Source organism: Mauremys mutica, chromosome 6 (genome assembly GCF_020497125.1).
Source record: "Mauremys mutica isolate MM-2020 ecotype Southern chromosome 6, ASM2049712v1, whole genome shotgun sequence".
Classification (NCBI taxonomy): domain Eukaryota; kingdom Metazoa; phylum Chordata; order Testudines; family Geoemydidae; genus Mauremys; species Mauremys mutica.
Window position 1 is genome coordinate 78,655,118 of NC_059077.1, and position 15,146 is coordinate 78,670,263.

Below are 15,146 nucleotides of genomic sequence, written 5' to 3' on the forward strand. Positions count from 1 at the left end.
AAGTTAATCTCTAGTTCTCTCCCGCCCCTATACAATCTCATTTTTAGTAAAAATTCTGTTTAATGCTTTTCTTCAGTAGGTCTCAAAACAATTTACAAATGAGGTCAGTACAATCATCTCCCTTCCCCCCTTTTTTTTAAATGGAGGGGGACACTGGCACAGGGAGGTGAAGTGACAACCAAGTGACCCAAGGACAGCCAGTGACCCAGCAGCAGAGCCAGCAATAGAAACCAGGTCACCTGAATCCCAGGCCAGTGCTCTAAACCACTAGACCACCCTACCTCCCATGTATTAGCATATTGAAAATTTAGTGCACCGTAGAAGTAAATTTCTGAGAAACTTGAGATTAAGTTAAATATAAAAATATTACATAAATCTACTTTTTACAAAATTTCTGAACAGGAAAGGTGCAGAAACCAGAGGACCTTGCTAGTTTTAGGCCAATCTTATTATAGCCACAATCATATTTTGTGCAAAGGAAGTGAGCTCTAGGGCCTGCAGATCTCAAACAATCTATAAGCCCGTGAACAGTGAAGGGACCAAACCAAGGCCTATTCTTGTGCACCTAAAAAGCTCTGGGAGGGCAGTCTTATGCACCTAAGTGGCAGAGAGATCTTCATCCTCAAGATCACGCTGCAGTCTGCCCAAAACGCGGGATCCAAGAGAAAAATCAAACTTGCACCACTACAGGGTCCAATGACCGCATGAAAAGGGTAAAACAATGTTAATTAAATTAAACGTAAAAATACCAAAATTCTTCACAAGTTTACCAGATTCCTTTTTCTTTAGCCACAGAAAAAACGGAGACAATACTTGAATGCATACATTTTATTAATTGAATGACATAAAGAGTAATAAATACGTTCATAAATAAGGAGTTACAGAAAGCAAAGCAATGTGATCTGACAATCAAAGTTCAATCCATGCATTTAATATGGAGTAGTCCAACTTTTATCAAATAGGTATAATCAGACCTAGTTAATTCATTTCACACATCATAAAGTGGTGATTTTAGCAAAATCATCTTAATACAGAACAGAATTAACTACCAGTGTAAATCCTTTAATACAGATTATTGTTCAACACTTAAGTGGCAGAAGTAGAAGTTTTCCACAATTATTGCACTTTGAAAAGCTCAATAAGGTTTAAGGGATCCCCTAAGCTGCAGAAATGCGACCCTCTTGAAAGTCTCTGGAGATATCTTTATTCTTCTTTATATGGTCATCTTCATCCAAGATTTTGGAATTAGGAATGAAAGTAAGAATTGAGGTAGCCAGGTGGGTCCTGCATCCCTATTGAGCTACACATTCAAAGCTCAGGGCTTTCAAACACCTACCCGAAATTAACTTTTACACCAATCAAATTGCACCAAACAGACAACCTCAGCTTTGCCCACTAAATACATCTACTAATGTTAGTACACAAAAACATCTAAAATTGCCAACAATTAACACTAAACCAATACCAGAAAAACAATCATAATCACAAAATGCTGCACCTCTGCCCAAATACCAAGACTTAACAGAAAAATACCTACCTAAACATCCACATCATCATCCTCTGAATTCAATAAGCATAAAAGATTATTAAAACACCACTATTGCCACGTCCACCAATGGACACAACTACTAAAAACACTAACTTCTGACAAAATAGGTGCAAAGTTAATATTGAATGTGTGGCACACTTTGGTTGGTGAGACCGTTTAAGTAGCGTAGGTGTTTGAAAGTTGTGAAGTGCAGGAAGTAACTGTCAGATGCCAGAACATTTAGTTTGTTGCTCCCTTTTAGAAATCTGTGAGAAATACACAAGTTAGGCGTTACCTGGAGTAAATGTTAATTTTGTGAACCTTAAATTTATTTGAGGAGTTTGGGAGGCAGAATTGGGGATGAGTGGAGAATAGAAATATGCCTTCCCTTCAGTCACATCTTTGCACTTCCAATAGGAAATGATGACTTCTTAATAAAAGGAAGTGATCGTTCTATAGAACTTGTGTGTTTAAGGTCTCTGCATTTCAGATTCAAAGTTATGCCTTGGTATTGATACTTCCTTCTTCTCCACTTGTGCTTCAAGATGTCTGAAAAAGAGAAAGGGAGCATAAGGAATCTGTAAGTGAGAAACGCTTTCAACAACTCCAGGTCCCGGATGCAAACTCAGTGTAAAATACTGATACAGTGGTCTTTTCTGCATCTGCAAAGAGTCTGGAAATTTAGGTCCAAGACAGTTCTTTGTGGTCCTCACAGACTTCCACAAGCATTTCCCCCTCCTCCCAAGCTGCACTGGCTGAGAAAAGTCCTGGACCCCTCCTCCTCTAAAGCCACAATCTCCACATTTCCCCTTGACAATTATTTCACCAGGCAGTTTCCATACCAAATCAAGAGGAAATAAATAATGAAGGACAGGAAGGAATTAATTGAAAAGTATTCCTAAAACAATGGGACAAGGTCTACTGCCTGGAATGACTTAGTCCAAATCGCCACAGGACACTCCCTTTCGCAACTTACCACCAATAGCATGTCAGGCCTCCAAGAGTCCAAGAAGGGAGGAGAAAGCAGGAGACTTGGCTGCAGAATTCCAGGCACGTTGCAAGCGCTACTTAAAGGGCCGGTACTCTGGACACAGTCTCATGGGGGCACCATAAATAGTAGCTGATGAGACCTGAACCCTGTTTACAGGGTGCTCATTCGGGGCAGTGGCTGCATTTGGCCTAGTGCCAAGAGACTAGAGGGCAAAGACCCGATCCCTGATGACAGGGCGGTCCTTCACAGCACGCTGTGAAGACAGCACGAGGCCAAGAGACCCAAAGGTCCTCAGAGACGCAAACCCTAGTTACAGGGAGGTCAAGCTGCCCATGTTACGGAAATGATTCTAAACACACAATTTCAAAAGCGAGATGCAACCTGTCCCCTCATTACAGGGTGGTCGCTGGCATTAGCCAAAGAGGAGAGACCATAACCTGAATTACAGGAAGGTCCAGCTGTCAAAGTACCAAAGAGCTCGATATGTCCCATTTAAGAGTAACTTGTGACATAGACCCTAATTACAGAGCGGTTTCGCTGACTAATGGGGCAGAGCACGGCGTAAAGCCAAATGAGCAAGTAGGCAGAGACTCGGGCCCTCGTTACAGGGCGGTCACATTGCTCAGTTTAACAAAGAGCTCAATGCCCCCCCACATTTAGGGGGAGGTGACTTGCACCCTGATTGCAGGGCAGTCACACTCACTAAGCAGCCAAAGGGCCTCGGAGACTCAAACCCTACTTACAGGGAGGTCAAGCTGCCCATGTTACGGAAATGATTCTAAACACCCAGATTTCAAAAGCGAGATGCAACCTGTCCCCTCATTACAGGGTGGTCGCTGGCATTAGCCAAAGAGGAGAGACCATAACCTGAATTACAGGAAGGTCCAGCTGTCAAAGTACCAAAGAGCTCGATATGTCCCATTTAAGAGTAACTTGTGACATAGACCCTAATTACAGAGCGGTCACACTGACTAATTGGGCAGAGCATGGCGTAAAGCCAAATGAGCAAGTGGGCAGAGACCCGGGCCCTAGTTACAGGGCGGTCACAATGCTCAATTAAAGAAAGAGCTCAATGCCCCTCCACATTTAGGGGGAGGTGACTGGCACCCTCATTACAGGACAGTCACTCACACTAGCCAGATGACGGAGCAGAATGTCCAAAGGGGACAGACCGGGACCCAGCTTACAGTGTGGTCACGCTGCTCAAGGTATTAAAAGGCTCGAGATTCCCATACAGTCTAATTACATGACCTGAGGCTGATTTCAGGGAGGGTACTGTGCCCAGAGTTCCTTTCCTTTTCCTCCATCTTCTTTTCTCCTCTGTCAGTGGCATTCCTGACACTTCCTTCTTCTCCACTTCTGCTTCATGAGGCCTGAAACAGAGAAAGGGAGCACAAGGCGTGTGGAAGTGAGATCCCCTTTCGACAACGCCACGGAAACTCAATGTCAACCACTGATACAGTGTTCTTTTCCGCATCAGCAAAGAGTCTGGAGATTTAGGTCCAAGACAGTTCTTTGTGGTCCTCACATACTTCCACAAGCATTTCCCCCTCCTCCCAAGCTGCACTGGCTGAGAAAAGTCCTGAGCCCCTCCTCCTCTAAAGCCACAATCTCCACATTTCCCCTTGACAATTATTTCACCAGGCAGTCTCCATACCAAATCAAGAGGAAGTAAATAATGAAGGGCAGGAAGGAATTAATTGACAAGTATTCCTAAAGCAATGGGACAAGGTCTACTGCCTGGAATGACTTAGTCCAAATCGCCACAGGACACTCCCTTTCGCAGCTTACCACCAATAGCATGTCAGGTCTCCAAGAGTCCAAGAAGGGAGGAGAAAGCAGGAGACTTGGCTGCAGAATTCCAGGCACGTTGCAAATGCTGCTTAAAGGGCCAGTACTCTGGACACAGTCTCATGGGGGCACCATAAATAGTAGCTGATGAGACCTGTACCCTGTTTACAGGGTGCTCATTCGGGGTAGTGGCTGCATTTGGCCTAGTGCCAAGAGACTAGAGGGTCACGCTGACTAATGGGGCAGAGCATGGCATAAAGCCAAATGAGCAAGTGGGCAGAGACCCGGGCCCTAGTTACAGGGCGGTCACATTGCTCAGTTTAACAAAGAGCTCAATGCCCCCCCACATTTAGGGGGAGGTGACTTGCACCCTGATTGCTGGGCAGTCACACTCACTAAGCAGCCAAAGGGCCTCGGAGACTCAAACCCTACTTACAGGGAGGTCAAGCTGCCCATGTTACGCAAATGATTCTAATCCCCCAGATTTCAAAAGCAAGATGCAACCTGTCCCCTCATTACAGGGTGGTCGCTGGCATTAGCCAAAGAGGAGAGACCATAACCTGAATTACAGGAAGGTCCAGCTGTCAAAGTACCAAAGAGCTCGATATGTCCCATTCTGGAGAGCCTTGTGACATAGACCCTAATTACAGAGCGGTCACGCTGACTAATGGGGCAGAGCATGGCGTAAAGCCAAATGATCAAGTGGGCAAAGACCCGGGCCCTAGTTACAGGGCGGTCACATTGATCAGTTTAACAAAGAGCTCAATGCCCCCCCACATTTAGGGGGAGGTGACTTGCACCCTGATTGCAGGGCACTCACACTCACTAAGCAGCCAAAGGGCCTCGGAGATACAAACCCTACTTACAGGGAGGTCAAGCTGCCCATGTTACGCAAATGATTCTAATCCCCCAGATTTCAAAAGCAAGATGCAACCTGTCCCCTCATTACAGGGTGGTCGCTGGCATTAGCCAAAGAGGAGAGACCATAACCTGAATTACAGGAAGGTCCAGATGTCAAAGTACCAAAGAGCTCGATAAGTCCCATTCTGGAGAGCCTTGTGACATGGACCCTAATTACAGGGTTGTCACGCTGACTAGTGGGGCAGAGCACGGCGTAATGCCAAATGAGCAAGTGGGCAGAAACCCGGACCCTAGTTACAGGGCGGTCACAATGCTCAATTAAAGAAAGAGCTCAATGCCCCTCCACATTTAGGGGGAGGTGACTGGCACCCTCATTACAGGACAGTCACTCACACTAGCCAGATGACGGAGCAGAATGTCCAAAGGGGACAGACCGGGACCCAGCTTACAGGGTGGTCACGCTGCTCAAGGTATTAAAAGGCTCGAGATTCCCATACAGTCTAATTACATGACCTGAGGCTGATTTCAGGGAGGGTACTGTGCCCAGAGTTCCTTTCCTTTTCCTCCATCTTCTTTTCTCCTCTGTCTGTGGCATTCCTGACACTTCCTTCTTCTCCACTTCTGCTTCATGAGGCCTGAAACAGAGAGAGGGAGCACAAGGCGTGTGTGAGATCCCATTTCGACAACGCCACGGAAACTCAATGTCAACTACTGCTACAGTGTTCTTTTCCGCATCTGCAAAGAGTCTGGAGATTTAGGTCCAAGACAGTTCTTTGTGGTCCTCACAGACTTCCACAAGCATTTCCCCCTCCTCCCAAGCTGCACTGGCTGAGAAAAGTCCTGGGCCCCCCCTCCTCTAAAGCCACAATCTCCACATTTCCCCTTGACAATTATTTCACCAGGCAGTCTCCATACCAAATCAAGAGGAAGTAAATAATGAAGGGCAGGAAGGAATTAATTGAAAAGTATTCCTAAAGCAATGGGACAAGGTCTACTGCCTGGAATGACTTAGTCCAAATTGCCACAGGACACTCCCTTTCGCAGCTTACCACCAATAGCATGTCAGGTCTCCAAGCGTCCAAGAAGGGAGGAGAAAGCAGGAGACTTGGCTGCAGAATTCCAGGCACGTTGCAAATGCTGCTTAAAGGGCCGGTACTCTGGACACAGTCTCATGGGGGCACCATAAATAGTAGCTGATGAGACCTGTACCCTGTTTACAGGGTGCTCATTCGGGGCAGTGGCTGCATTTGGCCTAGTGCCAAGAGACTAGAGGGTCACGCTGACTAATGGGTCAGAGCATGGCGTAAAGCCAAATGAGCAAGTGGGCAGAGACCCGGGCCCTAGTTACAGGGCGGTCACATTGCTCAGTTTAACAAAGAGCTCAATGCCCCCCCACATTTAGGGGGAGGTGACTTGCACCCTGATTGCAGGGCAGTCACACTCACTAAGCAGCCAAAGGGCCTCGGAGACTCAAACCCTACTTACAGGGAGGTCAAGCTGCCCATGTTACGCAAATGATTCTAATCCCCCAGATTTCAAAAGCAAGATGCAACCTGTCCCCTCATTACAGGGTGGTCGCTGGCATTAGCCAAAGAGGAGAGACCATAACCTGAATTACAGGAAGGTCCAGCTGTCAAAGTACCAAAGAGCTCGATATGTCCCATTCTGGAGAGCCTTGTGACATGGACCCTAATTACAGGGTTGTCACGCTGACTAGTGGGGCAGAGCACGGCGTAATGCCAAATGAGCAAGTGCGCAGAGACACGGACCCTAGTTACAGGGCGGTCACAATGCTCAATTAAAGAAAGAGCTCAATGCCCCTCCACATTTAGGGGGAGGTGACTGGCACCCTCATTACTGGACAGTCACTCACACTAGCCAGATGACGGAGCAGAATGTCCAAAGGGGACAGACCGGGACCCAGCTTACAGGGTGGTCACGCTGCTCAAGGTATTAAAAGGCTCGAGATTCCCATACAGTCTAATTACATGACCTGAGGCTGATTTCAGGGAGGGTACTGTGCCCAGAGTTCCTTTCCTTTTCCTCCATCTTCTTTTCTCCTCTGTCTGTGGCATTCCTGACACTTCCTTCTTCTCCACTTCTGCTTCATGAGGCCTGAAACAGAGAGAGGGAGCACAAGGCCTGTGTGAGATCCCATTTCGACAACGCCACAGAAACTCAATGTCAACTACTGCTACAGTGTTCTTTTCCGCATCTGCAAAGAGTCTGGAGATTTAGGTCCAAGACAGTTCTTTGTGGTCCTCACAGACTTCCACAAGCATTTCCCCCTCCTCCCAAGCTGCACTGGCTGAGAAAAGTCCTGGGCCCCCCCTCCTCTAAAGCCACAATCTCCACATTTCCCCTTGACAATTATTTCACCAGGCACTCTCCATACCAAATCAAGAGGAAGTAAATAATGAAGGGCAGGAAGGAATTAATTGACAAATATTCCTAAAGCAATGGGACAAGGTCTACTGCCTGGAATGACTTAGTCCAAATTGCCACAGGACACTCCCATTCGCAGCTTACCACCAATAGCATGTCAGGTCTCCAAGAATCCAAGAAGGGAGGAGAAAGCAGGAGACTTGGCTGCAGAATTCCAGGCACGTTGCAAACGCTGCTTAAAGGGCCGGTACTCTGGACACAGTCTCATGGGGGCACCATAAATAGTAGCTGATGAGACCTGTACCCTGTTTACAGGGTGCTCATTCGGGGCAGTGGCTGCATTTGGCCTAGTGCCAAGAGACTAGAGGGTCACGCTGACTAATGGGGCAGAGCATGGCGTAAAGCCAAATGAGCAAGTGGGCAGAGACCCGGGCCCTAGTTACAGGGCGGTCACATTGCTCAGTTTAACAAAGAGCTCAATGCCCCCCCCCCAACATTTAGGGGGAGGTGACTTGCACCCTGATTGCAGGGCAGTCACACTCACTAAGCAGCCAAAGGGCCTCGGAGACTCAAACCCTACTTACAGGGAGGTCAAGCTGCCCATGTTACGCAAATGATTCTAATCCCCCAGATTTCAAAAGCAAGATGCAACCTGTCCCCTCATTACAGGGTGGTCGCTGGCATTAGCCAAAGAGGAGAGACCATAACCTGAATTACAGGAAGGTCCAGCTGTCAAAGTACCAAAGAGCTCGATATGTCCCATTCTGGAGAGCCTTGTGACATGGACCCTAATTACAGGGTTGTCACGCTGACTAGTGGGGCAGAGCACGGCGTAATGCCAAATGAGCAAGTGGGCAGAAACCCGGACCCTAGTTACAGGGCGGTCACAATGCTCAATTAAAGAAAGAGCTCAATGCCCCTCCACATTTAGGGGGAGGTGACTGGCACCCTCATTACAGGACAGTCACTCACACTAGCCAGATGACGGAGCAGAATGTCCAAAGGGGACAGACCGGGACCCAGCTTACAGGGTGGTCACGCTGCTCAAGGTATTAAAAGGCTCGAGATTCCCATACAGTCTAATTACATGACCTGAGGCTGATTTCAGGGAGGGTACTGTGCCCAGAGTTCCTTTCCTTTTCCTCCATCTTCTTTTCTCCTCTGTCTGTGGCATTCCTGACACTTCCTTCTTCTCCACTTCTGCTTCATGAGGCCTGAAACAGAGAGAGGGAGCACAAGGCGTGTGTGAGATCCCATTTCGACAACGCCACGGAAACTCAATTTCAACTACTGCTACAGTGTTCTTTTCGGCATCTGCAAAGAGTCTGGAGATTTAGGTCCAAGACAGTTCTTTGTGGTCCTCACAGACTTCCACAAGCATTTCCCCCTCCTCCCAAGCTGCACTGGCTGAGAAAAGTCCTGGGCCCCCCCTCCTCTAAAGCCACAATCTCCACATTTCCCCTTGACACTTATTTCACCAGGCAGTCTCCATACCAAATCAAGAGGAAGTAAATAATGAAGGGCAGGAAGGAATTAATTGACAAGTATTCCTAAAGCAATGGGACAAGGTCTACTGCCTGGAATGACTTAGTCCAAATTGCCACAGGACACTCCCTTTCGCAGCTTACCACCAATAGCATGTCAGGTCTCCAAGCGTCCAAGAAGGGAGGAGAAAGCAGGAGACTTGGCTGCAGAATTCCAGGCACGTTGCAAACGCTGCTTAAAGGGCCGGTACTCTGGACACAGTCTCATGGGGGCACCATAAATAGTAGCTGATGAGACCTGTACCCTGTTTACAGGGTGCTCATTCGGGGCAGTGGCTGCATTTGGCCTAGTGCCAAGAGACTAGAGGGTCACGCTGACTAATGGGGCAGAGCATGGCGTAAAGCCAAATGAGCAAGTGGGCAGAGACCCGGGCCCTAGTTACAGGGCGGTCACATTGCTCAGTTTAACAAAGAGCTCAATGCCCCCCCACATTTAGGGGGAGGTGACTTGCACCCTGATTGCAGGGCAGTCACACTCACTAAGCAGCCAAAGGGCCTCGGAGACTCAAACCCTACTTACAGGGAGGTCAAGCTGCCCATGTTACGCAAATGATTCTAATCCCCCAGATTTCAAAAGCAAGATGCAACCTGTCCCCTCATTACAGGGTGGTCGCTGGCATTAGCCAAAGAGGAGAGACCATAACCTGAATTACAGGAAGGTCCAGCTGTCAAAGTACCAAAGAGCTCGATATGTCCCATTCTGGAGAGCCTTGTGACATGGACCCTAATTACAGGGTTGTCACGCTGACTAGTGGGGCAGAGCACGGCGTAATGCCAAATGAGCAAGTGGGCAGAGACACGGACCCTAGTTACAGGGCGGTCACAATGCTCAATTAAAGAAAGAGCTCAATGCCCCTCCACATTTAGGGGGAGGTGACTGGCACCCTCATTACAGGACAGTCACTCACACTAGCCAGATGACGGAGCAGAATGTCCAAAGGGGACAGACCGGGACCCAGCTTACAGGGTGGTCACGCTGCTCAAGGTATTAAAAGGCTCGAGATTCCCATACAGTCTAATTACATGACCTGAGGCTGATTTCAGGGAGGGTACTGTGCCCAGAGTTCCTTTCCTTTTCCTCCATCTTCTTTTCTCCTCTGTCTGTGGCATTCCTGACACTTCCTTCTTCTCCACTTCTGCTTCATGAGGCCTGAAACAGAGAGAGGGAGCACAAGGCCTGTGTGAGATCCCATTTCGACAACGCCACGGAAACTCAATGTCAACTACTGCTACAGTGTTCTTTTCCGCATCTGCAAAGAGTCTGGAGATTTAGGTCCAAGACAGTTCTTTGTGGTCCTCACAGACTTCCACAAGCATTTCCCCCTCCTCCCAAGCTGCACTGGCTGAGAAAAGTCCTGGGCCCCCCCTCCTCTAAAGCCACAATCTCCACATTTCCCCTTGACAATTATTTCACCAGGCAGTCTCCATACCAAATCAAGAGGAAGTAAATAATGAAGGGCAGGAAGGAATTAATTGACAAATATTCCTAAAGCAATGGGACAAGGTCTACTGCCTGGAATGACTTAGTCCAAATTGCCACAGGACACTCCCATTCGCAGCTTACCACCAATAGCATGTCAGGTCTCCAAGAATCCAAGAAGGGAGGAGAAAGCAGGAGACTTGGCTGCAGAATTCCAGGCACGTTGCAAACGCTGCTTAAAGGGCCGGTACTCTGGACACAGTCTCATGGGGGCACCATAAATAGTAGCTGATGAGACCTGTACCCTGTTTACAGGGTGCTCATTCGGGGCAGTGGCTGCATTTGGCCTAGTGCCAAGAGACTAGAGGGTCACGCTGACTAATGGGGCAGAGCATGGCGTAAAGCCAAATGAGCAAGTGGGCAGAGACCCGGGCCCTAGTTACAGGGCGGTCACATTGCTCAGTTTAACAAAGAGCTCAATGCCCCCCCCCCAACATTTAGGGGGAGGTGACTTGCACCCTGATTGCAGGGCAGTCACACTCACTAAGCAGCCAAAGGGCCTCGGAGACTCAAACCCTACTTACAGGGAGGTCAAGCTGCCCATGTTACGCAAATGATTCTAATCCCCCAGATTTCAAAAGCAAGATGCAACCTGTCCCCTCATTACAGGGTGGTCGCTGGCATTAGCCAAAGAGGAGAGACCATAACCTGAATTAGAGGAAGGTCCAGCTGTCAAAGTACCAAAGAGCTCGATATGTCCCATTCTGGAGAGCCTTGTGACATGGACCCTAATTACAGGGTTGTCACGCTGACTAGTGGGGCAGAGCACGGCGTAATGCCAAATGAGCAAGTGGGCAGAGACACGGACCCTAGTTACAGGGCGGTCAAAATGCTCAATTAAAGAAAGAGCTCAATGCCCCTCCACATTTAGGGGGAGGTGACTGGCACCCTCATTACAGGACAGTCACTCACACTAGCCAGATGACGGAGCAGAATGTCCAAAGGGGACAGACCGGGACCCAGCTTACAGGGTGGTCACGCTGCTCAAGGTATTAAAAGGCTCGAGATTCCCATACAGTCTAATTACATGACCTGAGGCTGATTTCAGGGAGGGTACTGTGCCCAGAGTTCCTTTCCTTTTCCTCCATCTTCTTTTCTCCTCTGTCTGTGGCATTCCTGACACTTCCTTCTTCTCCACTTCTGCTTCATGAGGCCTGAAACAGAGAGAGGGAGCACAAGGCCTGTGTGAGATCCCATTTCAACAACGCCACGGAAACTCAATGTCAACTACTGCTACAGTGTTCTTTTCCGCATCTGCAAAGAGTCTGGAGATTTAGGTCCAAGACAGTTCTTTGTGGTCCTCACAGACTTCCACAAGCATTTCCCCCTCCTCCCAAGCTGCACTGGCTGAGAAAAGTCCTGGGCCCCCCCTCCTCTAAAGCCACAATCTCCACATTTCCCCTTGACACTTATTTCACCAGGCAGTCTCCATACCAAATCAAGAGGAAGTAAATAATGAAGGGCAGGAAGGAATTAATTGACAAGTATTCCTAAAGCAATGGGACAAGGTCTACTGCCTGGAATGACTTAGTCCAAATTGCCACAGGACACTCCCTTTCGCAGCTTACCACCAATAGCATGTCAGGTCTCCAAGCGTCCAAGAAGGGAGGAGAAAGCAGGAGACTTGGCTGCAGAATTCCAGGCACGTTGCAAACGCTGCTTAAAGGGCCGGTACTCTGGACACAGTCTCATGGGGGCACCATAAATAGTAGCTGATGAGACCTGTACCCTGTTTACAGGGTGCTCATTCGGGGCAGTGGCTGCATTTGGCCTAGTGCCAAGAGACTAGAGGGTCACGCTGACTAATGGGGCAGAGCATGGCGTAAAGCCAAATGAGCAAGTGGGCAGAGACCCGGGCCCTAGTTACAGGGCGGTCACATTGCTCAGTTTAACAAAGAGCTCAATGCCCCCCCCACATTTAGGGGGAGGTGACTTGCACCCTGATTGCAGGGCAGTCACACTCACTAAGCAGCCAAAGGGCCTCGGAGACTCAAACCCTACTTACAGGGAGGTCAAGCTGCCCATGTTACGCAAATGATTCTAATCCCCCAGATTTCAAAAGCAAGATGCAACCTGTCCCCTCATTACAGGGTGGTCGCTGGCATTAGCCAAAGAGGAGAGACCATAACCTGAATTACAGGAAGGTCCAGCTGTCAAAGTACCAAAGAGCTCGATATGTCCCATTCTGGAGAGCCTTGTGACATGGACCCTAATTACAGTGTTGTCACGCTGACTAATGGGGCAGAGCATGGCGTAAAGCCAAATGAGCAAGTGGGCAGAGACCCGGGCCCTAGTTACAGGGCGGTCACATTGCTCAGTTTAACAAAGAGCTCAATGCCCCCCCACATTTAGGGGGAGGTGACATGCACCCTGATTGCAGGGCAGTCACACTCACTAAGCAGCCAAAGGGCCTCAGAGACACAAACCCTACTTACCGGGAGGTCAAGCTGCCCATGTTACGCAAATGATTCTAATCCCCCAGATTTCAAAAGCAAGATGCAACCTGTCCCCTCATTACAGGGTGGTCGCTGGCATTAGCCAAAGAGGAGAGACCATAACCTGAATTACAGGAAGGTCCAGCTGTCAAAGTACCAAAGAGCTCGATAAGTCCCATTCTGGAGAGCCTTGTGACATGGACCCTAATTACAGGGTTGTCACGCTGACTAGTGGGGCAGAGCACGGCGTAATGCCAAATGAGCAAGTGGGCAGAAACCCGGACCCTAGTTACAGGGCGGTCACAATGCTCAATTAAAGAAAGAGCTCAATGCCCCTCCACATTTAGGGGGAGGTGACTGGCACCCTCATTACAGGACAGTCACTCACACTAGCCAGATGACGGAGCAGAATGTCCAAAGGGGACAGACCGGGACCCAGCTTACAGGGTGGTCACGCTGCTCAAGGTATTAAAAGGCTCGAGATTCCCATACAGTCTAATTACATGACCTGAGGCTGATTTCAGGGAGGGTACTGTGCCCAGAGTTCCTTTCCTTTTCCTCCATCTTCTTTTCTCCTCTGTCTGTGGCATTCCTGACACTTCCTTCTTCTCCACTTCTGCTTCATGAGGCCTGAAACAGAGAGAGGGAGCACAAGGCGTGTGTGAGATCCCATTTCGACAACGCCACGGAAACTCAATGTCAACTACTGCTACAGTGTTCTTTTCCGCATCTGCAAAGAGTCTGGAGATTTAGGTCCAAGACAGTTCTTTGTGGTCCTCACAGACTTCCACAAGCATTTCCCCCTCCTCCCAAGCTGCACTGGCTGAGAAAAGTCCTGGGCCCCCCCTCCTCTAAAGCCACAATCTCCACATTTCCCCTTGACACTTATTTCACCAGGCAGTCTCCATACCAAATCAAGAGGAAGTAAATAATGAAGGGCAGGAAGGAATTAATTGACAAGTATTCCTAAAGCAATGGGACAAGGTCTACTGCCTGGAATGACTTAGTCCAAATTCGCCACAGGACACTCCCTTTCGCAGCTTACCACCAATAGCATGTCAGGTCTCCAAGCGTCCAAGAAGGGAGGAGAAAGCAGGAGACTTGGCTGCAGAATTCCAGGCACGTTGCAAACGCTGCTTAAAGGGCCGGTACTCTGGACACAGTCTCATGGGGGCACCATAAATAGTAGCTGATGAGACCTGTACCCTGTTTACAGGGTGCTCATTCGGGGCAGTGGCTGCATTTGGCCTAGTGCCAAGAGACTAGAGGGTCACGCTGACTAATGGGGCAGAGCATGGCGTAAAGCCAAATGAGCAAGTGGGCAGAGACCCGGGCCCTAGTTACAGGGCGGTCACATTGCTCAGTTTAACAAAGAGCTCAATGCCCCCCCCACATTTAGGGGGAGGTGACTTGCACCCTGATTGCAGGGCAGTCACACTCACTAAGCAGCCAAAGGGCCTCGGAGACTCAAACCCTACTTACAGGGAGGTCAAGCTGCCCATGTTACGCAAATGATTCTAATCCCCCAGATTTCAAAAGCAAGATGCAACCTGTCCCCTCATTACAGGGTGGTGGCTGGCATTAGCCAAAGAGGAGAGACCATAACCTGAATTACAGGAAGGTCCAGCTGTCAAAGTACCAAAGAGCTCGATATGTCCCATTCTGGAGAGCCTTGTGACATGGACCCTAATTACAGGGTTGTCACGCTGACTAGTGGGGCAGAGCACGGCGTAATGCCAAATGAGCAAGTGGGCAGAGACACGGACCCTAGTTACAGGGCGGTCACAATGCTCAATTAAAGAAAGAGCTCAATGCCCCTCCACATTTAGGGGGAGGTGACTGGCACCCTCATTACAGGACAGTCACTCACACTAGCCAGATGACGGAGCAGAATGTCCAAAGGGGACAGACCGGGACCCAGCTTACAGGGTGGTCACGCTGCTCAAGGTATTAAAAGGCTCGAGATTCCCATACAGTCTAATTACATGACCTGAGGCTGATTTCAGGGAGGGTACTGTGCCCAGAGTTCCTTTCCTTTTCCTCCATCTTCTTTTCTCCTCTGTCTGTGGCATTCCTGACACTTCCTTCTTCTCCACTTCTGCTTCATGAGGCCTGAAACAGAGAGAGGGAG

General features: G+C 48.8%; 3 long non-coding RNA genes across 3 annotated transcripts; all 3 read right to left on the reverse strand.

The window, feature by feature from the left end:
* Nucleotides 1-821: 821 nt before the first annotated feature.
* On the reverse strand, nucleotides 822-4,939 carry LOC123372319. The gene is made up of 3 exons (XR_006580211.1): nucleotides 4,311-4,939; nucleotides 2,505-3,892; nucleotides 822-2,077 (listed from the first exon to the last, which is right to left on the reverse strand). It is a non-coding gene; the product is annotated as an uncharacterized LOC123372319 (long non-coding RNA).
* Nucleotides 4,940-5,301: 362 nt separating this feature from the next.
* Nucleotides 5,302-8,263, reverse strand: LOC123372377. Its single transcript, XR_006580248.1, has 3 exons — nucleotides 7,701-8,263; nucleotides 6,221-7,286; nucleotides 5,302-5,806 (listed from the first exon to the last, which is right to left on the reverse strand). It is a non-coding gene; the product is annotated as an uncharacterized LOC123372377 (long non-coding RNA).
* A 1,535-nt stretch (nucleotides 8,264-9,798) lies between these two features.
* Nucleotides 9,799-14,582, reverse strand: LOC123372126. The gene is made up of 4 exons (XR_006580118.1): nucleotides 14,061-14,582; nucleotides 12,149-13,645; nucleotides 10,665-11,734; nucleotides 9,799-10,250 (listed from the first exon to the last, which is right to left on the reverse strand). It is a non-coding gene; the product is annotated as an uncharacterized LOC123372126 (long non-coding RNA).
* Nucleotides 14,583-15,146: the final 564 nt, after the last annotated feature.